Source organism: Malaya genurostris, chromosome 2 (genome assembly GCF_030247185.1).
Source record: "Malaya genurostris strain Urasoe2022 chromosome 2, Malgen_1.1, whole genome shotgun sequence".
Lineage (NCBI taxonomy): Eukaryota > Metazoa > Arthropoda > Insecta > Diptera > Culicidae > Malaya > Malaya genurostris.
This window is the reverse complement of record NC_080571.1, coordinates 212,822,777-212,850,216: the sequence shown is the minus strand read 5'-3', so window position 1 is coordinate 212,850,216 and position 27,440 is coordinate 212,822,777. Positions and strand designations below refer to the sequence as shown.

The window sequence follows — 27,440 nt, the reverse complement described above, 5'->3', positions numbered from 1 at the left end:
GTCATGACTTACTCATTACGACTCATCACATGTGATGTAGAGTAGAAAATAATATTTGTTTATACAGTTTAGAAATTGTTTGGTGACACTTTGTTTGCTCCAGCGGTTGATCAAAGTAAGTACACGTAATGACCGTCCTATGACTTGTTCGCACAAGCTGTTTCGGAATGGGAGGGAAACTACTGGATTAACATTGTGAGATAAATCTGTTGATAGGTTGCAACCTTGCGTAGAGTACAGCTAGTTAGGGCACTTATTCGTGATAATTACAATACACACAAAAATCATAAAAGAAACAATAAAGCTATGGAAATGAGTGCGCTTTAGCTAGTAACCGCAGAAGGATCACGTATTATGATTTGTATACTATCTATTGTTCGGCCCAGTCAAGGTGAATGCCAACTCTTTTGCGCTGTGAGATGAATATGCGGCATCGTGTTGCTAATTATGACTGACTGACGGCCAGTTTACGGTGGGAATTCTTTGCTCCGGCTAAGGTTTATGATAAATAGTAACTTGATTCTGCTTCAGATGGCAATTAATGACGGTTGCTCGTTGTGTGGTCCACTGTTATGAAACCGCGAGCTTGAGAAGCAATTTGCAAATCTGTTTCCCCACAGGACAGTCCGAAGACAATTCTTTTATTATGATGGTTCACATTCAGGTACCGAGACTGGAGTTATACAATAGTAACAAGGTCAAATATCACCAGTTTGAAGGTTTTATATAGATTACGAAATCGCATTTACCTGCAGTTTCAATACCATGATAAATAATTATCATGATGACACACTAACAGCACGCTTTTTTCACTTACGCTAAAGTTGTATTTAATTTCATTAACTGTTTTCCGAAGTGGTACTAATAATTACTAAATTTGAACGTTATTACAAATGATGTCCAGTTTCGTTTGATCGGCCGTTACTTCTCGGGAATAGTTTAATGGTTGATGGGAAATACAATTATTTTGAAGCTATGAGGAAACCTATTTACATGTGGTCGTCAAATGGTGAGATAACTAAGTCCTCACAAGTCCCTATCTCATGCCTCCCCGAGCGTCTATGATGACATTTGGTCAATAGAACGGCGTCGACTGGGTGCTATCGCCTTCTGCGTTAGTAGCAGAATGAGAGGGTGCGAAATGGCTTGTAGGTTGAAGCCCATCCTAAAATGCAGTGTTTATCATAGTATATTACAACATATAATTCTGTTGTTTATTACATCATGTATTATTATTATTATTATTAGCAGAGCGTAACTTACACTGCGACATTAACTGTTATATTGTATCATAGCATATTATTTCATATATTATCGTCTTACACTAATTTATGTTATTATATACTATGTTGTACGGTATTATACTGCATTGCATTATATCACATTATATTGTATTATATTATAATATATTTTATTATATTATATTATATTATATTGTATTTTATTATATTATGTTATATTGTATTGCATTGTGTTGTATTATATTATATTATATTATAGGGTTTATTATGAGTAGTACTACGTACCTCTGCGCAAAATATAAATTTGTTTTCCTTATAAGTTATCATTTTTAAAGTAACTTTCAATTAAATATCAAGGTCGTCACAAGGTGAGCTTGGTTCTCACTGGTTCCTGTTTCATGCCTACACGTGTGTCTGTGGTGACAAATGGTCTATGGAATGCGTTGATGGCAGAATGAGAGGATGAGAAATGACATATAAATTCAAGTAATATAATATCATAGCATATCGCAACATATCATTTTATTTATTCTATTGTTTATTATATAATTCATTGTACTATATTATATTGTTTTTTATTGTAATTTCCATAATTATATTTATTGTTATTATTATTAATTTGTCATCAATAACAATAACATATATTATGTTTATAGATGTAGATATTATTATTGTTATTAGAAGAGAAATATTCTACTTCCTGCACTCTACATTAACTGTTATTTTATATCGTGTTTTGTAATATATTATATTATATTGTATGACATTGTATTATATTATAATTAATTAAAATATATTATATTATATTATGTTATATTATATTATTTTGTAATCTATTATATCATTTTATGTTATATTAATTTCATTACACTATGTTTCATTGTATTTATCAATATAAAACATTTTGCACGGGGGCGTAAAGGGGAGGGAGCATCAGGGCATCGGACGAATTGATGACTGGACGAGGGATTGTGGATAGCCAGCCCAAGTCACTTGAAGGAAACTTGTTTCCTTCTGAAGGTTTGACATGAGTCTGACGCGCCCTTCTCAAACAAACCATCAGGCGGGTTCAAGCATGTATAGCGATATGCTTCATCCATGCACTGGATATTATGGTTGGAAGAGCATCTTTTATTCCCGCGGAATACGAGTAAGTGACTCTACTTACGTATCCGCCCAACCCTTTTTGTTCGCTTTTCGGTAACAACTATAGTAAGAAGGTGAATGGATGAGTCATATCGGGGCTACTGTAAGTCTACCCGCATCCACTGGCAAGTCCTTGAACTGATGGTGGCTTCACTTCACATCACATCACATCACATGAGGAAACCTATTTACATGTTCGCAGTATTTAGTGTCATTTTATACTGATGAGAATGATTAGAAGTATAAGGTATTATCTCCGTAATGGTTGGATTCCTTTGTTTCGAAAGATAGGCTTTTTGTTTTTCTCTGGAACAAAATTTCTAAGGAAGGTGAGCTTTATTATTTTCTTCCTCACAAGTGAATTTAATGTTTTATGATAATTGTTAACTGTTTTCCAAAAACTTGTAAGACTATCACGTTTGATGATGCAGAAGATATCATCAACATATCTCCTTCAGCGATTTGGTAATAGTCCTTGTTTCTCTACATTTTTTTCAAGGTTCGCCATAAGCAATTCACATAAAAAAGGAAGAGAGGATTACCCATCGATGCTCTATGTAATTGATTATAAAATTTGAAGTGAAAAATTAATGGTTTACCATGCTTAAGAGGTGTACTATTTTCTATTTTTTGCTGTTAATTTTTAGAATTGTTCAATATACTCTTATAATACGTCCAATAAATGCGATGATTATGGATATACATATAACGGTCGTATCTTACAGTATTTTACTGTATTCTCGACCCAAATACTGCGTACTATTTTTCACCCTCAAATGTACTTTTTTAAATTTGTACTGTATTTTTACACTGAAATGTACTGTATTTAAACGTTAGAAAGGACAATGACAACACGTGGCGAATGTGAATGTGAATGAAGGTACACGCAAACAACAATTTTCTCATTAATTATTCGTGTTCAGAGCGCGTCACAACAATTTAGCGAAGTTTTGATGATTAAAAAAAAGAAAAATGTCTAAACCGTGAAAGAATCATACGGGGACGGGTGCGGGAGCGTGATGCCTTTCATGCAGCCCGCCTGGGTTCGATTCCCAACCCCGCACATAGGGTCAGAAAGTTTTTCTGGCCCGAAGAGGCGAATGACATTAATGTGAAAGCCTCTATAATTGAAACAAAAAAAAAAGAATCATACGCTTTTCAAAAAAATGTTTGATGAATAATTCGTGCATTTTGTTAGTTTTTGTCGAACTTAAAAATGCCTAAAAAAGGAAATAAAAAAATTCAGCTAATGAAAATAAATCATTTAATAATTATTTGCTTTGAAACGATTTGTCTTGTTAAGGCATAGATCCGTATTGAGCTAGTTTTACATTTCATCAGTATCTAAGGAGAGAAACAGCTTAAAGAAAACGAATACATGCATGTGAAACACACGAAAAAACAAACTGATTGAGGGCTGAAACAACTGACGGAGGGGTTGCTATGGAGATATGACTTCAAATGAACGCTTTGGAGCCCAAGCACAGCTGAATATGTTCGGTTCTTTTGTTCAATTAGACTGTTTCACATGCAGGATAGTTTAATTGGCAAAATAATTCACCAGGATAGGAGCTAACTACGTGTTCGAGTGCCGTCTCTGCGGTGGCTTTTTCGTGATTTTCATTACATAGTTGTATTCGCATGTCATTTTTCCAATCTGCTTTCCTCGTAAAATGCTGATAAAAATTTATTTGCTTTTATTTTTTATTGATTATTTTTAGAAAAATGCGTACTGTAAAATGTACTGTTTTTTCAAAGTCCATGTACTGTGTTTTCTTGAGTTTTATGCCAAATGTATGGTAAAAAAATATACGAGCGTTATCGATATACAATACATACCTTTTACTGTAGACTTGATTTCTGAAAAAAAGACAGAGAAAAAAGATTATCATTATCATGTGTTATACGTTGTGTGATACATATAGGTTGATTCTATTTGAAGTATTATTGTAACCATATGGAAGACTACGCGAGTGTCTTGTTTTTCAGAACTCAGGAACATTTTGTCGAGTATGAGACATTCAGTCTTGATTTGACCACATAGTTGCATTAATATTCATGGACTAACCACTGAACTGCTAAATTTAATCATCATTAACAATACACATACAGGTTTTATAAGCATGATTCCGCACAGCTTCAGCTTCATATGATGGGAAGAATGACCCAACAGGTTTTGACTTTCAAATACTTCGGGGTGTGGTTTGATTTCAAATGCACGTGGGGAAGACACATTAGGTATCTGATAACGAAATGCCAACAAAGAGTAAATTTTCTTCGAACAATAACAGGATCTTGGTGGGGTGCTCATCCGGAAGATCTAACAAAATTGTATCAAACAACGATACTTTCAGTGATGGAATATGGATGCGTTTTTTTCGTTCCGCTACAAACTCTCATATTATCAAACTCGAGCAAATTCAGTATCGTTGTTTGCGAATTGCTTTAGGCTGCATGCACTCGAAACATACAATGAGTCTTGAAGTTTTGGCGGGAGTTCTTCCATTGAAGGATCGCTTTTGGGAGCTTTCATCGCGACTGCTAATAAGATGTGAGGTACTGAATCCCCTGGTTATGAGTAACCTCGAAAGGCTAGCTGAGCTTCAATCTCAAACAAGATTCATGACAGTATATTTTAACCATATGTCACTAGAAATCGACCCTTCAAGATATATTCCTATTCGTGACAGCCTCCTAAATGTCCCTGACTCAACTTTATTTTTCGACACATCCATGCAGCGCGAAGTGCGTGGCATCCCGGAACACCTAGACTCGATGGAAATCCCAAAAATATTTACAAATAAGTTCAGGCATATTGACTCTGAGAAAATGGCCCTTATTACCGTTCTCACTTCCACTTTCACATTCACTTCACTTACATGTCGATGTCACTTCACTTGATTTTACCTATTACCAGTATCACGCATAGTGAAGAGATCGCTGTGGAGGAAAAAACTATTTTTTTTCAACAAAATTTTGGTGGCGTGATGTTCATAATGACATCAAGTTCATCAACATAATTACTTTTGTCTTTGAAGTGACTTCTGTGCTAAGGACCTGAATTCACTTCACTCGACTTTCACCGTGAAGTGATACCGATAATAAGGGTCACAATCACTTCACTTGGTTTTCCCCGTGTAGTGATACCGGTAATAAGGGCCAATATTTACACGGACGGATCCCGAATTGAAGATGCTACTGGGTTTGGTATATTCAACAATAATGTTTCGGCTTTATTTAGGCTGCAAGAACCTGCATCTGTTTATACAGCAGAGTTAGCAGCAGTTCATTATAGTTTGAGTGTGATCGTCACATTATCTACAAAACTTTATTTTCTCTTCACAAATAGTCTGAGTGCATTTGAAGCCATTCGCTCAAACGCTGCTTGCAAAAATGAACCGTTTTTCTTGGGCAAAATGAAACAGTGCCTGAACGACATATTGAATAATAATTATCAAATCACAATAGTTTGGGTCCCGGCTCATTGCTCCATTCCAGACAATGAAAGAGCCGATATTTTAGCCAAACGTGGTGCTTTTGAGGGTAAAATTTATGAGAAACCGATTGCTTTCAACAAATTCTATAGCGCATCTCGCCAAAGAACACTTGTCAGCTGGCAAGCTTCTTGAAATAGAGATGATCTGGGTGGGTGAATGCACTCAATTTATCCTAAAATATCGACAAAGGCATGGTTCAGGAGACTGGATGTGAGTAGGGATTCCATTCGTGTGATATCCAGACTCATTTCCAATCACTACACGTTAGAAGCATATCTCCTTTGAATTGAACTTTCAGAAACTAATCATTGTGCTTGTGGCGAAGGTTATCGCGATATTGATCATGTCGTTTGGACATGCGTGGAGTATCGTGATGTCAGATCTCAACTAATAAATTCCTTGCGTACTCAAGCTAGACTTTCCCAGTTCAAACAAACCTGAAATAATTATAAGATCATGTACAAAATAAATGTATTTTATTTAAAGTAATTTATAATAGCAAATCGTTTGATGAAAAAAGTGTTTAGATTAACTAATGAATACCAACTTACTAATATGATATTCAAAATGTATTACGTTCAAAGTACTATGTATTGTGGATGCCACGGCGAAGAAAAACTTATGTATATTGCCTATGAAATAAACGTATTTATGAAAAAAAAAACAGTTTTAATAAGCAAATATTTATTCATGTTTTTAGTAGCTGACACCTCCCTGAGTACAATATTTTCATAACAATAGGTTGCTGAATTGACAGTGACCTTCTTCAATGAATGGATCGAATTCAAAGTATGCTGATACCTTTTGAAGGCCTACAAAACCAATCCTATTGATGACTTAGAAGAAGTATTGGTCACGAAACCGTTTTTTAAGTGTTTAATACCATCACTGTTGCTAGAATGACGGTTCGATTTTGGCAAGGAAAAACTGCTTACTATTCATAACAAGGTGAGAATATTCGATATGTGTGTTAACTATGCTAACTAATGAGGCTTCCGACCATACGATTACTTGGTTTTCTAGTTAGATTTGTTGTATATATTATCTCGGCATTAATAAATGAATTAATTGTGGAAATAATAGCAGCACCAGTAGTTGTAGTAGTGGTTGTAATAATAACGCCAGTAATATTAATAAAAGTAATAATCCGCTATATGCGGAGGGTTCAACGATGGATACAGACTTGAAAACCGGATTTAGCACTTCCCCTGCGTCAGAACTCCCGCCTTCCCAGTGGCATCGGGTCGTATGCTTCCTTCGAAGATCTGTCTACTAGAGACGGAAAACCAGTTTCTTTGAAGTCATCACGTGTTATGTTCAGCTCTGCCCAAGCGTAATGGTACCCAAGTTGGCCACAGCTGAGTTCCTTGGGCAAGGTACGAGCTTGAAACCGAAACAGTCAGAACAATTATTCGCTCAACGTGGAACTCAACTGTGTGTTCGAAGTGCACCGCGCCAGACGAAAGGTTTGTAGGCACGGCCTTTTTATGCATCCAGGCCAAATTGCACGGCAGCAACGAGTCAGCGATGATATCACACTTAGTTTTTTTTTTATTACTTAACATACGATGCGCGGTAAGACGGTACGCACTTTGGAAACCAGTTTGCGGTGTTCCACCCAGGAACCAATCTATAAGGGAGTAAGCGCAAAAAAAACTTTGACATCCATCATTTATGGCCATCGCAACAGCCTCCAATATATGCTGCGCTTGGCCATACTTCGTTGGCGGAATGCTTTTCTCATAGAGTTCGTTGTATTTGAAGAAATGTTAAACAAGCTTGATCATGCTGCCATAACGGTTTCTTGGTAAAGAATGGAGACTTTGTCACCTCGCATTTCACATATGCAAATCCATTCGATGAAAACCGGCGATTGACGAACGTTTCTGTTGAATCACATTGTTATGATTCATCTAGGTGTTATGATTCATCTAGTTCCAAACTGACAAGGACAGTGATTGTTGTATTACTCTATGCATACAAAAATCTAGTGTAGACCTTGAACAGTTGAATATCATTTCTGAAAAGTTGGGTCAAGTTATCCGGAATTAAAGTGGGTTGTCGAATGTTTGATGAAAAAAAAACCGCAAGCCGTTCATTCACAAGTAGTGGTTGGAGAAGCAGCTGAATTTAATCTATGCTCATTAAAATTCATTACACGTCCTGTTTAATCATATTGCACTGTTCAGTGGAGAGCGGCAAAGTTATATATTAATTGGTGTTGATTACATCACGAAGTGCAGTATTGAGGTAGCATTGAGAATTATTACTTCCTACGAGAGACATTCGAAGCATGACTAGCACACAATCGATAATTGTTTCAGTTCAATTCTTGCTAATTTTTTGTTGAATCGTTCAGACTTATTGCGGCAGCAAGCTATGGAAGCTCCAAATACTTTCACACTGTTTGTCTAGCTGGAGTACAGGTGGAAGAAGCCTAAGAATTAACGACAGTATGGTTAGGAATATGATTTATTTTAGGTTGCTCCGTACCAAGATGAATTTCTGGTTTCAAAAGGATCGCAGTGCTAGCGCAATGGTTATGTATACTAAATCTGTTGGAACTGAATGGTTAAGTTTCGCAAAAAGGTTGTAACACATAAAAAAAATAATTTTACTCGAAAAAGAAAATAATATGAATTTTAGTCGTGACCTAATTCCACATATTATTCATAAAAATGTAATTTGTCAAATGACGGAAATTTTCATTATTGACGATGTTTGGTTCACGGAAAGGAATCCGTTACTGCTGTCATGATTAGAAAATCATGAAACCAATCATTTTAACTTATCATGAAACCATGAGCAATAACTCTTCTCCCATGAAAATTAATCATGGTTCGAAAATGCGTTACTTGAAGTATGCATTTCTTTCAAAGCTCGTAACTCCAATTTCCTACCCGGATATCACTTTGAACCCTCTGCCTCAAGTGAAGTGATAGATTGCTTAATAGATTAATGGTAAAGCAAAAAGCAGACATTGAAAAGCAAGACCTACTGAAAATGTTTACTTGATCCTGAAGCATGTTCATTTAATAATCGTGTTGTTTTACCCACCGGCTGATAGAGAATTAAACATAACATAAAAATAAAGATAATGAACCGAAAATTGACTAAGCACGGTTACGCTTTTCATTTGACAAATATCAATGTTACATTTTGTTTGAATGTATTCGTACATATTTGATGTGACCGTTGTTGTTAGAATAATATTCCGAGAGCTAGCGTAAACCAAAAAATAAATTCGATTGTGAATTTGGAACACCAGCTAACGAAAATCAGAAAAATATTTTGTTCAACCACTTTGATTAATTTGTTACAAAGATATAACAACACAAGCTGTATTGATTTACCTAAATATTATAGAATTCGACATAGAGTTTCTTTTTAAGAGGTTTGATTCACACGTGTTCTTTCGTGCAATTCGTTTAAGTGTTTAAATTCTGAAACACAAAATCAAAACTGAAGCAATGAACGCAAGTAAACACGTTATTTTAGGCGTCGTCGTTTTTCAAAAACATAATATTTTAATTGTTAATGATTCTGATTAAAAGAAGTTCTTCGTGCTTTTCACTGAATTAATGTTGCAAAAATTAACATCGTTGCAAAAATCACACAAAACGCCTGAATTTATGTCGCAAAAATTACCATCGTAGCAGAAACACGCCTGAAGTTATACCTCACAATGTCAAGTGCGTTACGTTCAAATTTCAGCGGAATCAGTCCAAATAGATCATGGTCCGAGAAATTTTAATCATGGTGTATTATCATAACATGAAAATATAATATTTTCCCCAAATCATGACTCGTTTTGCTCATTTCTAGAATCGGAATTTTGCCCGTGTTACTTGTGTTGTTTTCTACGATTTTTTCTGTGATTTGTCAATTTGTGATTTTTCGACTTGATTTGATAAGCAAGCTTAAACCAAAATTTACAATTTCAAATTGCTGCATCAGAAGCTAAAACTTTCGTGGATGATGATGAACAATTTGTGATTAAATTTTTAACAGTGTGAGTTAAACATAAATACCTCAAAAACTAAGTTCATCACGCTTGCTTGCTTTTCTCGTACCAGAGCCAACGATTTTGAGGTAGTCAGGCACATATTAATTCCGATGTTCTACTAGACGAGTATAAAAGGTAAGCTTTAATAAAAAATCTTTCATTTATTTTAATGTGTTAGACGGAACTGGACGTCGTGATCATGAGTAATAATGAACCATCTGCGTGGTATAAAACCTCAAATGCTCAGGTCGCTGCCCTCATTTGCATTTCGGATGTCATGGCGAGCCTTCGAATTTTGGATTAAGTTCTAGAAAAGAATTCTAAAGCTAAACTCAGAAACTGGATTCTGGTCTAGCTGATCTCTGAACTTGATTTTAGGTTTAGAATCTAGTGTCAGACTAAAGTTTAAGAAACTTCCAGATTAACAGGATCAGAAATAAAAACTATGACTCTGTAACTGAGTCCTAATTCCTTATTCTGGAATTGGTTTCTTGACTAAATTTTGGAGCTTATTTCAGGATTCAAATCTATTATTTCATTAGGGATTCAAACCATAGAATTCAGGAATGAAATTTAAGATACAATTTTTTTATCTGGATTCTAGAACTTAGATTTGCACTACGAACCTGAATTTTGTCGTGAATACAACTTACTTTACTAAGGGGCACCTTTTCAAAATTTACCCTCTAAGAGAGTGATAAGTTTTTGATCCTGTATATCTCTTGTTGTATCTATCGTATTAACATAATTTTCGCTACATACCATCGGAAATATGATCATCAATTTATGATAACATTTTCATCAGTTGTATGACATAATCACAAATAATTAAAAAATTAAAGTTCTCTGAAATGTTTGGTATCAACGCGTACCTATGAACAAAACATATGACGCCTTTCTCGTACCCGAGCCGACGGTTTTGATGTAGTTGATGTGAGTTTCGTTTTGAACAAGGGCAATTATATCGGCATTCAGCTGTTGATCGTTCGCATTGAAACAAAACACACCGGAAAGTAATCAATGACCGTGAAATTCTACAAATCAGACCTTTTATTAGCGTTAAATGTTTACAACAGAACTATTAAAATTACTTATCTCTTGGAATATGCAAATCGCAAGTGAAAATAAACATTTTAGTGCACCGCCAGAAATGAGTTCCATGTTGCAATCCCTCCACCCAAATTGGTTCAGTATTGAATCAATCCGCACAGCAAGCAGTTCTGCCGCGGGTCGTTCGCAGTGCGAGTTTCGCTTCAAACAAGAGCGATGATCATCCAGCTGCTGGTAGTTTGCATTGGAGCGAAATATCTCGAAAAGTGAACAACGGCCAACAAGTTTAGTGAAGGTTTACAGTATGATAGATTTCAATTAGAAAATTTTCGCATGCTTTTTTCGTTTTTTTTTTTCAAATTTAATTTTTTGTGTATTGGTATGAATGCGTTTGTTAACTTCAGGATCTGGAATTGAGTTTCAGAACTCAAGACCAGATTTCCAGAATCCAGATCAGTTCCTCATCCAGACTCCAAGGCCAGACTTGACTTCTGGAATTGAAACCTAAATTTAGAAGTTGACTCCAAGCCTGGGTTTTGGAACCGAAATCTGGAATTAAGATCAGAATCTTTGACTCTAGACCAGGACTTTGGAACTACATTTCGTAAATGAATTCTGGACTAGAATCTTAATATTGAAACTGAATCCTGGTACTGAAATTGAGGTCAGAATTCATTTCCAAAATTGCCAACCGGAATTTAGTTTCAGTTCTGAAACTTAAGACCGAAATACAGGAACAGAATTTAGATTCAAAATTCAGTTGTATTTCCAGTGTTCGATTATAAAATACATCCACAATCAAGGATCTGAATTTTGAATTTGGTCCCAAAACTCAGTTCTATTTCGCATTCTGGATTCTAGAACTGAATTTCAGAGCAGAGTTCTGGATCCGAATTTGAAAACTGAATCCTGAATAGTAATTCTGAAGTTAAAATTCAGCTGCATACCAGACCGTAGTTCAGAATTCAGTGTCGAACCAGAATCGTATACTGGAATTTAGTTCCAGAACACAGGTTCAGTGATCGGTTCAACAATCAGTTTTTGAATTCAGTTCCCGAGTTTAAGCTTAGAGTTCAGCTCCAGAATCTAGCATTAAAATTAGCTTTCAGAATTTAGTTCTAGCATTCGGCTCCAAAATTCGGTTCCTGAATTCCAGATCCAGAATTTGGGTTCTTTAACATCAAAGAAACTAATTCATCCATTTTATTCGTATTCATGTCATCCGGTTATGTCTCATGACATTTTCCACCCATCTTTTATTGACTTCTTTACAAGAAATTAATTCCCGAACTCAGTTTCAGAATTTAATTCCTAAATTCAGTTTCAGAGTTCATTTCCAGAATTCAGAACCTGCATGTTAGAACTAAATTCGAAACATGGATTCTGGAGCTGGAGGATTTTAGAACTGGATTCAGTTTCTTTATTACAGTTCGGTATCCAAGTTCCGAATTCAGTTCTAAATTGTTTAGAACTGAATTTCAAACCTGAATACTGAAAAGGAATTCTAAAACTGTCTCATATTTCGAATTTCGAATTCAAAAATTAAATAAAATGATGACAAAAAAGACTCAACTGTTGTCTTTTTTGTCATCATTTTACAGGAATAATAGTTGCAAAATAAAATATTGGATAAATTCCACGAGTCGGTTTATTTTAGAACCATTAAAATATTCCCAAAGAGTTATGCCAAGTTAACCTCTACTATCTAGATCTACAAAAAAATCTATTTGTTTCGTATTATTTGATTATTTTGAAGAACATGTTTGTCGTCAACAAGTCGTACTTTAGTATAGATGCACCGTGACAATTCTGGAAGCGAAGCAATAATAGTTGCAAAATTCACACAATCTAATAATATGAATGATTATCTGTATTCGGAAGTGTGAAAGAAGTATGTCAGTTTTATTCGTATTCACGTCCTCCAGCTATGTCTATGACATTACCCACCCGCCCTATTTTCAGCCCACCATGTAATGCATTTCTCATATCAGTCATAATTATTGTTGTGAGTTTCGTTAAAATACTGTGCTTATTATTATTATTATTATTATTTTCGTATAAATTTACCCCGGGCTTAAACTTGTGGTCGATCGCCGTTCGACTGCTCTTAAATTCTCGAATTAAAACAAGAAAGTTGTTTGGCCATCAATTTACAAGACATCTAAATACTTCAAAGACATGATTGAAATTTATGGACGGGTATAGCGTAATGGATAAGTCGATGCCTTTCACGCAGCCCAAGCAAAGCAAAGTCTTGGTATTACATTCCTGTAGTGGAATTTGACCTTCTGTTTCAACATACTTCGCAGCCAATTAGGTGTACAGAACCATTGCATGGCTGGTGCTACGATTCTACTGACACTACGAATCTTTCCAGGTCGCAGCCCACCTGGGTTCGATTTCCAACCCCGCACATAGGGTCAGAAAGTTTTTCTGGCCCGAAGAGGCGAATAACTTAAGGTTAAAAACTCTATAATCGAAACAAACAAAAAATCGATTGAAATTTTCAACACCCATCACTCGGTAAATTTAGAAAATGAAGTCAAGTTGATATGAAATTCAACTGAAACCTGTGAGACCATAAGGTCTTTTATTTGGATCCAAGGTTGTGAAAATCGGTTAAGTCATCGTTGTAAAGACATAGAGAGCTTTATTGAGGAGTATTAAGTCTTAATTTCCAGTCATTATCCATTGCTTATTGAAAAAGCTCGGATATAACGTGGAACTTTTTCCTTAGCTTCGATGAATGAATCGATTCAATTTTTGGTCATTTCGTAGTTCCAGAGTTTTTTCCGCAATGGATCGGAACAAGTGGTAATCGGATGAAGCAATAAGGGGTGAATATGGCGAGTGGGTCAGAGCTTTCAATATCAACTTTCAAAGCATGGGTTTTTGTATTGACACGAAGCAAAATTATTTTGTCGTGAAGATTTATGTATCGCGGGTCATCAGTAATGGTTTTACTCGGTTGGAGCATCCTCTTTGTTGAGCTTAATTACCAAATCTTCATCTCCTATCTTTTTCGGTTATCCGTGACGGCTGCCCTTGTCTTCTAAATCCAAAATTTCAACTTTGAACCGAAACATCTAGTCGAGGCAGCAATGCATCATCCAGTAGAATATTTTAAACAAAACTCCACGCTACCGTAGCGCCGTGACATTTAGCAGAACCAAGGTTTTACCTTTATTTTTAAAGCTTTTCCTCTACAAAATCGGTTGGACTTTGACAGTTGCATTTAACCCATTCTTTAGTTTACAGAAGAATATTGCAGCACATGCCTTATTTAATTCTATTTTTCACAATGGATCGATGGAAGTTCCCACTTTGAATAATAGATTTTCAAAAAGATATTTTTGTGATTTTGATTTGACTTAATGCTCCATACCGGTTCAAATATTGTTCTGTATTGACTCATGATCTGACATTGACATGAAGAGTTTTATGAGGAAGGACTACAGTCCCCAACAGGTACAAATTCGTCTTAACTAAAGATATTTTTCCCGGAATTTTGAGCGGTGTTTAAGTGTTGCGCATGTACTTAAAAAACAATTCCTTTTTATGTGAGTTTTGGTTAGAGCACAATGTATCCATGTAAATCGCTGGATACATACAAAAATCAAATAGCTATATGCCATTTCTTATAACTGCTCTAGTCACCACAACTGTTCTGGTGTGTTGATTTTTGTTTTCATCAAAATTATTTCTGCAAAAACGATAGCATTTCGAAAAAAATAAATATTGCATTCAAGTAACAATATTATTTCTTGAATGTAATTCCATACCATTCAAAATATGATCTTTGAGATAAAATGTTGAACTACTAGTTCTACTACAACAACTTTGAATCGCTGACTACATTTTTTAATTAAAACTAACTAGATTATCCTATTCGGCGCCACTTGTAATATGCGAATATTTCAATTTTTAATTTATTATTTGCATAGAGCCACTGATAAAATTGGATAATTAGACGTGGTAGGTGTATTTAGTCATAAAATCACAGTAAACTATTTTCTATATATTCCAGTGCTATTACGAAATCAAAATTAAGAAAACATTAAACAAAACCAACTTGTTCAGAACATCGATTTCGTCAAAATTCGAACAATCTAGCTTGTTAAACTTCATATACAAATAACTTTTATGTATTTTCTTATTGAAAATGGAGAAGGCGACCATGGATTCATGACTTCTCCGAGATTTAGCAATGGTCATCAAATGATTCTTGTCAACAAAAAAGTCGAAACTGTTGTGAAAAATAAAATTATATAATGCATGTGTTGCAATATTCTTCTGTAAACTAAAGAATGGGTTAAATGCAACTGTCAAAGCCCAACCGATTTTGTTGAGGAAAAGCTTTAAAAATAAAGGTAAAACCTTGGTTCTGCAAAATGTCACGGCGCTTCGGCAGCGTGGAGTTTTGTTTAAAATATTCTACTGGATGATGCATTGCTGCCTCGACTAGATGCGATAGTAAAGTGCTATTTTCGTGATTTATGACTTGATCTCCGGCCACAAATAATAAGACAAGGCATCCCATCAACCGCGCGAGATTTTAATAGCACCCAATCATAACTTATCCATCGTGTCATGCTCATGCAGGCACAACGTGTAAGTTTAGGTAAGAGGGTAAGTGTATTGTATCCATCACTGATAGCCGAACGACTGATTAAAACTGGAGTTTCCAGTATGGTGCACACGACGCTGTCAATTTTTCACTTCATGTTGGAATGGGTGGAACCACTCATTGCCTTTCGCTTCCAGCAACACAACTGCTCGGTGAACGAACGACCTTCAGGAGATCTGAGGAACTTCGTATCAGCATATTATTAATGACCTGTTTTTTGTTACATGATATGTTATTATTTCTGTTTTGACGAGTTTCAGTATGCTCTTATCTTGCATCATAAGAGGAGAAAAATGGTTGCTTGAAAGCAATTTCTATCCCAGTAATAGAAGACGCCCATGTCATTTGTAAGTTGAACTATTTAGCACATAATTTTTACAATTTCTGAGTACTTGTAATTAGCAAGTGAGCATAGCTTTCTTGATTATATTTTGTTGGTTCTGATGATGAATTTTTCTGGATTTAATTATACAATATACGGAGCAGCCCCTGAAGACAAATAAAATTTTAAATAGTTTCAAAATTATACGAAATAGTTTCAATCTGTCGATATAGAAGTTTACAATGCGTCGATTGATCGTTATTCACAATAGAAAGCTTTTAGTTTTGATGTAAATATTCCAATAACATCAAAAAATGCGTACCGAAAAGATGGACTGCGTTCACTTCAATTCTATTGAATGCCCAAATGTATGCAACGAAACGCATGGTATTGGGCGTCGCGTGCTGACGCGTTCAAGACGCTTACGCTTACGATTCGTGGTCATGCTAGCTTTTTGCGTGTTTACGATTCAGTTATCGATGAAAAAATTGTTATTGCGTTCCGAGTTTTTGCTTTTCTCTATAGAAAAATCGATTCAGCTCGACGAGATCGTAGAATATCTGTGTGTGTATGTATGTTCACTTTTCAAAGATTTGTTTACCGCTAAATTATCTCGAAGATTAAGTTTGTTTCAAAGCCACTATTGAATTGTGGATCAATTTTGAAAATGAACTGGGAGTGACTTCTGGTTTCGGAGATATAATGGTACAAGTGACGTAAGCGGCAAAACGCGTTGTTATTTTCCTGCACATTTTTCTCAGAGATGGCTAAGCCGATTTTAACAACCTTACGTTCGTTTAAAAATTACTATTAAATTGTGGTTTAAATTCGAAGATCAAATGGCTGGCATTTCCGTTTCCGCAATATAATGCTAAAAGTGACGTAACCGACAAAACGCGTTGTTTTTTACCGTACAATTTTTTCGAAATGGCTTATCCGATCCGAGTCAAGGCTCGTTTGAAAGTTACTATTGAACCATTGTTCAAATTCGAAGGTGAAATGGCTATCGCTTCAGGATCAGGAGGTGTAATGGTATAAATGACCTAACCGACAAAACGTGTTGTTTTTTACCGTTCAATTTTCCTAGAGATGGCTTAACCGATTTCTACAAGTCTAGGCTAGCTGATATTGAATTGAGGATCATGTTTGAAGATGCAATGACTGGCACTTACGGGTTTGAAGATATAATGGTTTAAGTTACGAAAGCGACAAAACGGGTTGTTTTTTACCGCTTAGCTATGATTGAATTGTGAATCATGTTCCAAGATCAAACGGCCTTTATGAGCACTAGCACTCGAGCTTGCATACAATAGTAATTCAGGCGGGCAAAATTGTACGCAACGATGATTTTTAATGAATTTTCACTTGTATGCTTTACACAGGTTCTTAAAAAAAGTTAGTATGAGTTTGGATGTTTGTTTTTTTTTGCCTTTCTGAGCTCAATTTTTCAATAAATTTTTATTTAAACAGTTCGCTTTTCAGGCTGAGAATTTTCCATACTTATTTGTATGTTTGTTCAACAATCTTTTGTTCATATGAAGTACGCTCCTTTAACATTGAAGCGATGTGGCTTGGCAACTGATCTGAAGCACTAGTAAATATTTCACAAACATTCATAGACTTATGCGTGATTCGTTTCCGATTTGAATAGACAATCATTGTGATGCTTTCCAAATGATGTGTGGCTCATACCTTCAAAATTATCGATCCGTGCTCACTATTGATTAAAATCTCGAGGTTCAATAATTAAAAATGTATGATTTTATAGACACAAATTTCAAACATTTCCCAATAGTAAGTGCAATAAAATTACTAACTGCCACAACATTGACTGACCTGTAAGTGTTCAAAACCTGGCCCTCTTTTTTATAAGTACACGAACCTACATTGAAAAAGCTATATTACACATGTGTATTTGAAATACGATCTGTTCAAAAATGATGCGCAAGAGAATAATGAGGAAAGAATATATTTTGATCATAAACGCGAGCGCTCTTAGGAAGCGTGTTTGACCATATAGACTCTAGGCGAAACCTAGATCCACTATTATACACCAAAGAATATAATGAACATCATTTTACATGCACATTATAGTGATTATATTTTGGGGTCATGTCTAATTTCGTAAAGCGGTAGTGCTAAAAAATTTAAGCACCTCGAACAAAGCCATATGCAAAATTTGAACTAAATTTGATATGGGTAAGTGGTGCCACCCGGTGGTTAAAGTTTGAAAATTTTCGATCTTGAAAAATCAAACAAAAAATATCGATTTCAGAAATCTCAAGATTTTTCTTAGTCTCATAGAGTCGATTTCCAAATTTTTTTTTTGTTATGACATTAGATTTCGACGTTTCATTTTTGTATTTCGGAAATTTCAGGTACGAACATTTTCACAGTTTAACTGCCAGGCGGCAGCACTTACCTAAATCCGATTTTGCATAGGCACTTTTTTGATATGTCTAACTTTTTCAGCACAACCGCTTTACGAAATTAGAGGTGACCACAAAATATTGCACCCTAAAGCATATATTTGAGGCACAGAGTCAAATATAAAATTATTTCCATGTTTCGTTAAAACCGTTCATTTTGATAGTTAGTTATGAGTGATCAGTTTTTAAGCAATCGATTAGTCGATTAAAAACTGAACAAGTATTGAAAATCAATGTTGCAATAGAAGGGAGAGAATGTCGATATATCGGTTGACCAAAATTATGAGTTATGGCCTCTTTCCCCATCATACACTGAGGTCTCTTTTTACGCGGGGGATACGTACCGCATAAAACAAAACCGCGCAAAAAAACCGCGTAACTTCGGAAATCCGCGTAAAAAAAACGCGTAATTTCGGAAATCCGCGTAAAAAGAAACCGCATAAAAAAAATCGCGTAAAAAGAGACCCCAGTGTACGCGCTATTGTGTCTGACTGGCGTTTTAGAGTGACTAAAACAAGATTCAGAGTGGTGAAATGGTAGCGCGTATGCACGGAATGCATAAGAACGCAGGTTCGAGTCCTGTCTCTGAGCGTATCTTTTTCCAAAAATTCATCTTTTCTGTTAGTTTTTCTTTCATTTGGCTTCTCCAATATATGTTTCCGCTCAGTCATTGCAAAAACTGAACTTAGTTATGGCGGCTTTACGTCAAACTAAAATTAATAAATCGTTAAATCCACAACCATTTAACCATACTTAACACAGTGAAAAACAAGGCTGTATCAGTTGCTGGGAATGTTGAATATTGTCAAATAAGCTAATGCCAATGTAGTTCACAATATTAAGCACATTTAGCTGACGAAGTTGCCAAATAAATATTTAACTTGACAGGTCATCTGTACCTGTGGTTTGAAGAGGAACATTTACATTGCGATCGAAACCATAAACGAGAAAATTTATTGTCAGGATTGTCGGAAAAACGAATATTGTTTTTTTTTTCAAGCAACACAATTATTTCGCTCTGGTTTGGTCGGATTTGTCGTATTGCTATTACGAAATGAAGGTCATACAGTGATATCCCGTATCATCTAAATGGTACCAAAGGACGTGACCCTCTCCCTCTCCCTGTACATGGCGAGGAAAGTGGCAAAAGCTGGACAATTCGCATTCGCTAAACGAATCAGATTTTACCGTGAAAAAAATATAAAACTCTTTTGTTTCGGTTATATAAATTTTTCTTAAATAATCCTAAGCATTGCATGATAGCAATACAGCGATATGAAATCAATATGAGTACGACATAAATAGTGTAATGTAACCATAACATTTGATCAATATATTAAAAATATAAATGATAGTAGACTACATCATCATAGTTGACTTTATATGATCATACAGTGCAGATATAAAATGTAAAAGCATTAACAATTTCATACAGTTAATATTTTCATGTTTATTTTTTTTATCATGGAGAACAGAATGAAAACATGACATGCGGAAGCAACTATGTAACGAAAACCACGAAAATATTATCGCAGAGACGGGACTCGAACCCGCTAGCTCTTAACCGGGGAAAATGCTTACCCAATAAATCAACCCTGCATATGAAAACATATGAAGAGATAGCTCAATTGACTAGAATCATCAAGCATACTTCGCTTTACTCGGCCGCCACAGCATTTAATTACAGGCCTATCTCTATGGAAACACATCCAACAGAAAAACAACACACACCGCATCACAAGTCTATCTTCACTTCTGCTATGCCGTCAGATGTTGATTTGAGATTTTTTGTGTCTCTTTTGCTGTATATGGGCTAATCAAATCACTGTTAAGTGCTGTTATAGAACCAATGGAACGCTATTATAATACCGAAACGATGGTTACATTTTTTCTTGAAAGCTAATTTTACCTCAGTTTCTCATTACCAAAACATAATAGGATCGTAAACAAGTGAAATGTGCATTCATTATTTCCTAAGCAACGGTGTATGAATTGCTCAACATTGCTGGATAATAAAAAAAACCTTAACTTTATGAAACATAGTACTAACTCCACCGGATGAACGATTTCGTGTTTTCAATGTCAATAATTTCAATTCCTTTACTGTTCCAACTAATTCTACTTAGTCAAACTTTAAACAACAGACTTTAGAAGTTTAAGATGGAACAACCAAATATTTCGATAAGGCAGATCTGTGTATGAGTTTCTTGAACGAAACGAGCATGAGATTAAAATTAAACATAATTTTATAATTGAATAAAGAATGCTAAGGTGTGGTACCTCAGTTCGAGAAGCATCAAAGGTAGAAAAATCATAGGAGCTAATAGTAGCGATCTTCGTAATAAATAAGGTCGAATGGTAAACACCATTACATTACCGATAAATAATCACTACACTGAAGTCTTTTTTTATGCGAATTTACGTACCGCGTAAAAAAAAACACAGAACTCTGAAACTTCGCATAAAAAAACCGCAGAAGGGGAACCGCAGTACTCGAATAAAAAACCGCATAACTCTGAAACTTCGCATAAAAAAAACCGCATAACTCTGAAAATTCGCACAAAAAAGTCGTGTAAAAAACCGCATAAAAAAGACCGCATAAAAAAAGACCTCAGTGTATTTTGATCTCATTTTTTAAATAGTCTTTAAATTCTATAACATTAACTCTCAAGTTACGGAATAGTTACAAAAGTAGAGTTTAGGTAATTTACAAAATTGACTTTGCATGGAAATTTTGCCAACATCACAGTGCATATTTAAGATCATCAACCCAAGAATCTGAAAATGTAACATCTTCTTTTCATTTGCCAGTTCCAAAATTGTGTGTAAAATGGAACAGCATTCTTTCAGCAGTTAAGGTTAATGTCCTCAAAATCGACAGAAATCTTCGACTCACAAAAAAAAAACAAACATACTGGAACCTGTCCTCCATTCCGATGCGACAGAGGGTTTAAAACGCAAAAAGTAAGCTAAGATAAACTGGTTACCTCTGGAAGAAGTCGGGAGAGGGATTGATCACGACGGCGGCAGGATGGTGACGTATATCTGTGGGAGTCGTCCAACTGTCTATTAGCGTTAATAGACGGTCCCGAACAGAACCTAGTCAATTGTGGGACGGTATTATCATAACGAATGGGAATTAATGCTGTCGAGGACATATTTTCGCCATAAAACAATATAGTAGCTTGGATGAGTGTGTTAGTTTTCTTCTGGGGGATGCCGAATTTTAATCCGTGTTCACTGATCAAGTTTTGTGAAATTCATGATTCGTTATGATGTACAATGGAAATCATAATGCTATTCTGATTTATTCAAAAATGTGCCGGATGAATTTTCGATATCATCAGCCCACATTCAAAATTTGACTTCGTACTAAGGTTACGTGTTTCGAGCCGGACTTAAGCGAGCTTTAAAACCATGTTTTTTTTAAATTTATTTAGCACATGGCTTATGTCTCTTGAAAGGAATACCGGCCATGGACAGAAGTTTAACTAAATTCCGGTAGTTTTTTTTTATTTATTTATTTATTTATTTATTTGGAGCAGGAAAAAGCCCACTGGAGCTGAAATAATAATCTCTCACTCCAGCAGGCATAAAACCTCCTCATCGTTTATATCAACAGATTACAACAATCCAACAGATACATGTATGTACTTAATACTATCAATTAAAACTAATCCTAGCTAACTAACTCCGACACTAAACCCATCGGGTAAACGTTGGTGATTTTGCATTAAAACTAAAGAAAAAAAGAAATATGCTTTAAAATGGGAGGTAGAAGGAGGGAGTGGTGAATGAGAGTTGGCGAACGAAACGGGGTTAGGTTCGGCATGTAGATCTAATTAGTAGTCGAAAAGATGGTGGAAGACGGATAAAAAAAGAGGGCTAGCAAACGAGGTTAGAACCGACATATAGATCTAATTAGTGTTCAAAAAGATTAGAGAAGAACGATTAAGAGCGGAGAAGAGGAGATACAACAGGATTAGTTACAACGAGCGAATTTATTAGTTTTCAATGGAGATGGTGGAGAGAACGAAGGGATGATCGAGCGGAAAGAATTAACATTAGTATTATAACTGCAAAAATAAAGAATCATGGAATAATCGTTGTATCGCATTACGAGAGAGATGAAAATCAAATTCCTGTGAGCAACTATTGAATAAACGGCACATACTGGAAAAGGGTTCATTATATCCGTAATTGGTTCTAGCATGGGGAATTCGTATAAATAGTTATCAGAATCTGGTTCGGAAGGAATTCCGAATACTGGCGGTAGCCACGCTTGGTTCCAGCCGCAGTCAAATCGTTTGTGGAATTGTCTTTTTTGTACGAATATCAACCTTGCTTGTACTAGCATATGCTGGAAAGAACTTTTAAACCATTTCGTGACAGTCATGCGAATTGTTTTCATTAACGTCATTATGTAAAACTACACACTTACTGCTATTCAGTTGCGCAAAATGGTATTGTATTTTAATCAAGATTGGGTAGAGTGATGCTGATTTTAGATGACATCCGTCGCCCGTCGGTCAACTTTTTCCTTATACTACTCCAACGATGAGGACATTTTTAAAATTTATCTTTTCAAAAGTGCCACCTCGTTAAACGACTATAATTAGGTTAAAGCAGGGGTTAAATTAATAGATATAATAATAAAATCTTCTCGAAAAACTATTGTATAAATTATTCGTTTCGATAGACATTATTATATCAACAACAAATATGTGACATTTAGAGAAAATACTATTATTTCTATTATCTGTGGAATTTAATAAATTTGCTTATTTCCAACTCTGGTTCTATAGTAGATAATATATAAATAACTATTATTTAGAGTTTTGGTACTGCATGGGTACCGGATTTGTGCTAAGTGAACAAAACTATTCTCATTTGTACGTTTCGCTTTCAGCTCATCAGTGCGTCAGCAGTTTATGTTGAACTGCTAACGCCACCTAACGGTTCAACCTAAACCGCTGAGCAGACGTAAAGTTAATGTTATTTACATATACACTTATCACACCGAAGTGCTATGTCTTTATTGGCGTGCCAAAAGATACGAAACTAATGTCGTTTTCGTTTTTAAATTGTACTACACCGGTGTAGGCAAGGTTGCACTGAAACCGTTCGTTTTTGCCAATTGCACTACACCAGTGCTACACTTTTTTTGCACCGATACCACTGGTGTAGCACTCATCAAAAGTTTGGTGTAGCTCTGTGCAATGAAACCGTTTATGGTAGTCAATGGTTACTGTTTATGTTTTTGTCATTTTTGTTCGTTTATTCCTGCCTTCGTAGCACTGCACCGGTGTAGTGCAAATTAAAAACGAAAACGCCATAAGTGACGACGCTCTGGCCGTCAACATATAGTACTATCTACTACTTTTTTTACGGCCAGAACGTTGTCACTTAGTTCTTTCGGCACGTCAATGAAGACATAGCACTTCGGTGTGATAAGTGTATATGCAAATAGCATTAACTTTACGTCTGCTCAGCGGTTTAGGTTGAACCGTTAGGTGGCGTTAGCAGTTCAATATAAACTGCTGACGCACTGATGAGCTGAAAGCGAAACATGCCAGTACTGATATCTTCTATCTCCGGTAGTGAGATCTGCTATCTCTATTCATTGCAACTCAAAGGATAACTGAAAATTTATGTAATAATTGAAAATTCATGTGATTCTTCTTAGAACTAAACGAAGATATTGCATAATCAATTTTATCTCAATTTGTTGATTGGAAGTCGAGTTATCTGCAAAGTAACGTGCTAGCTCTACTAATAAGATGGTTATTGGTGCAATAATCCTACATGCTACAAAACTTGAACTCAAAAACAATCTGCATTTGGAAATAGACGAAATTATTCATCCCTGTATGAATCTATCGAGCATTATGGTGAAACTTACTGTCGGTCACTGCGTTAAAAGATATTAAGAGCAATCAGAGCGGGTCCGAAACTCTCGGTTCATGATTTCACCAGAAACAGCACTAATTGTAAAATATATTACCATCCTTTCGTTGTGTACAAAATCGCTAACGATGGTGAAGCTTGCGCACTCCTTCTGGTATAAATTTCATTTAAAAGTTTATCTATTTTTCGTTCAACAACAGTTACTACATGGGTTTCAGGACAAGAATTAACACAGTTGCACATTTAGGATAGAGTAGAAATTAAATACACCCGATTCAACGAAACGCATTTAACAAACGTGACATCCCAAAATTTAGTTCATTTCGTTCCGAAATAATCTCATTGAACCCTGCTCAATTTCTCTTCAACTCTCATAGACCTGCTAAACCCACACAATACCTTTTAAACCGAGTCTCAAAGGGTATCGTATACAGTCGACTCGATTAGTTGAGATCGCAAAATTTCTGAGTGGGTAAAAATATTCACTTGGAGATGGCTGAACCGATTTGAATTTCTTGGAGATGGCTAAACCGATTTGCACTTGCACACACATACACACACAAACGCACACACAGACATTTTCCGATCTCGTCGAACTGAGTCGAATGTTATACAACACTATGGGTCTCCGAGGCTCCGTTCGAAAGTCGTTTTTTCCAGCAACTCTAATACCTTTTTATAGAGAAAAGCAAAAACCTTTCTTAGTCCACTTAGTGGAATTTTCATAAATCTTGAAAAATCATGGGGAAATCGAAAAATCCGAAGTCGAAAAAAAAAAATTTATACCAAAAGTCTTAGAATTGCATGAAACGTCGAGATTTAGTGTCATCTCGAAAAAATGTTTTTTCGAAAATTCGACTTTCTGGGGTCAAAAAAATCCCAGAAAGTCGATTTTTTCAAAAAAGTTTTTTTAGATGACACGAAATCACGACGTTTCATGAATATCTAAGACGTTTGACATAAAAAAAAATATTCGATTTTGGAAATTTCATATACTCTCCCCAATGGTGATTTTTCAAGATCGAAAATTTTCAAACCTTAACCGTAGAGCAGCACGTTTTATCCATATCCGATTCAGCTCAAATTTTGTATGTGGACTTTTTTCGAAGTGTTAAAACTTTTGAGCACCACCGCCTTACGAAATAAGAGGTGATCCCAAAATATTGGCACTCTTATATACATTAGAGCGGTAAAATGCAATGTGTTTTGTCGGTTACGTCACTTATACCATTATATCTCCGGAAGCAAAAGTCACAGTCGTTTGATCTTTAAACTTGATCAATGGCCCAACAGTAGCTTTCAAACGAGCATAAATTTGTTAAAATCGGCTCAGCCATCTCTGAGAAAATTGAGTGCTTGAAAATACAACGCGTTTTATCGGTTACGTCACTTATACAATCATATCTCCGGAAGCAAAAGTCACAGCCATTTGATCTTTGCACTTGATCAATGGCTCGACAGAAGCTTTCAAACGAGCATAAGCATAACACACACAAGCACATACAGAGACATTTTCCGATCTTGTTGAACTGAGTCGAATGGTATATTCCACTATGGGCCTCCGAGGCTCCGTTCGAAATTCTAATACCTTTCTATAGAGAAAGGCAAACATCAAAATTCTGATCACACTCCTGTTTACAACATTTGCAATGCCCCAGCCTTTTGATGACAATTTGTAGTCGTTATTGCCTTAAAATGAAACGTTAGCCGCAAACGCAAAAAATGTTTTTTGTAACATTGACCAATAAATTATATTACTTTTGTATTCTTGAACTAGGACAAGTGACCACTTTGTTTAACATTCTTAACATATAGCCTCTCTCACATAGTTTACTAATATTCGGCTTAAAACACTTCCAATTTGTATATCATGTTGGTAGCTGGCTAAGCAGACTGATTATGGCTGTACCGGCTCGTAGTTCCCGGATCTGGAAGTACACCGAAACCTCTATTTACTAAGTCGTAAGTCGAAGTAGTTCGTAAAAAAAGTTTGCGTTATTTGGGATTTACTTCGGAAAATGAGTTTTGTTTAATGAATGTGGAAACCCCCAATTATACGGCTATTTTCGGAACGGATGTGGAGAGTAGGTGTTTCAAAATCCAAGATGGCGACTTTCAGTATATTGATATTACCTGAAAACCTCTACAATTTGGGTATTCTCGAAATGGATTTGATGAGCAGATGTCGTAAAACGACGTTTGAGGTGGTTCTGAATTCCAAAATGGCGACTTCCGATTATTTGATATTCCTTACAAACCCTTACAATTTGGTTCTGAAATCCAAGATGGCGAATTCCGGTTTATTTATTATCTTTAAATGCCATTAAAATAGAAGTATTTTGGGAACGGATTTAATGTGTAGGTACCGAAAAACGATGTTTGTCGTTTCGAAATCCAATATGGCGACCTTCGGTTTTTCGAAACTCCTTGAAAACCCTTACAATATGAGTATTCTTGGAACAGTTATGAATAGTAGAGTCGGAAAATTATGTTTGGGATCGTTTCTAAATCCAAGATGGCGACTTCCGGTTCATAGATAATATTAGAAAACTCTTATAATTGGGATACTTCTGGAATATTGTCGACTAGAAATCTTGGATTCGGAACGATCTCAAACATCGTTTTTTGTATACCTACACTTCAAATTCGTTCCGAAAATACTTATATTGTAGGTTCGTGAAAAAATTGACATTATTAGGGATTTGGTTCGTAAAAAGAGTTACGTAAAAGAGGTAACGTAAAAAAGATTGAACTTCAACTTTTAGATTCTGAATTTTAAAACTTGAATTCATGTCAGTATTCGGTTCTATGTTTTCTATGAGATAATATAATACATTAGAAAGAAGTGTTTTGCTGAGTTTTACAAAAATCGGTATGGTAAAACGTTTACCGCTATTATTTTCGATTTCCTTAAAATACAAATTTAGGGGATAGGATAACAGAGGCATTTTGGCCCACTTTAGGATTAATTGTATTTTGGCCCACTTTGTAAAAATATCCACCAAAAGTTGTAATATCTTTGAAAAAGCTTGATTAGCTTCAAATTGATGCAACATGGGTTACTTAACATCGATTAAATCCATAAAGTTTGTTAGGTGGGTCAAAATATATGAAGTGGCCAAAATACCTCTTTTACCTCTCTTCATTTCAATTATGAACGTGATTTATATGTTGCTCTCGAAGAAGGAAAATTAATGAACTACGTGTTTGCGAAT

At 35.5% G+C, this 27,440-nt stretch overlaps 1 protein-coding gene across 2 annotated transcripts in view; it reads right to left on the bottom strand.

Moving 5' to 3' along the window:
- Nucleotides 1-27,440, bottom strand: part of LOC131427427 (uncharacterized) — a 215,491-nt gene that overhangs the window by 99,412 nt on the left and 88,639 nt on the right. For both annotated transcript variants that reach the window (XM_058590598.1, XM_058590599.1), the window contains exon 4: nucleotides 4,227-4,247. The gene's annotated coding sequence lies outside the window, so the exon portion shown is untranslated. The remainder of the gene's footprint in view (nucleotides 1-4,226; nucleotides 4,248-27,440) is intronic.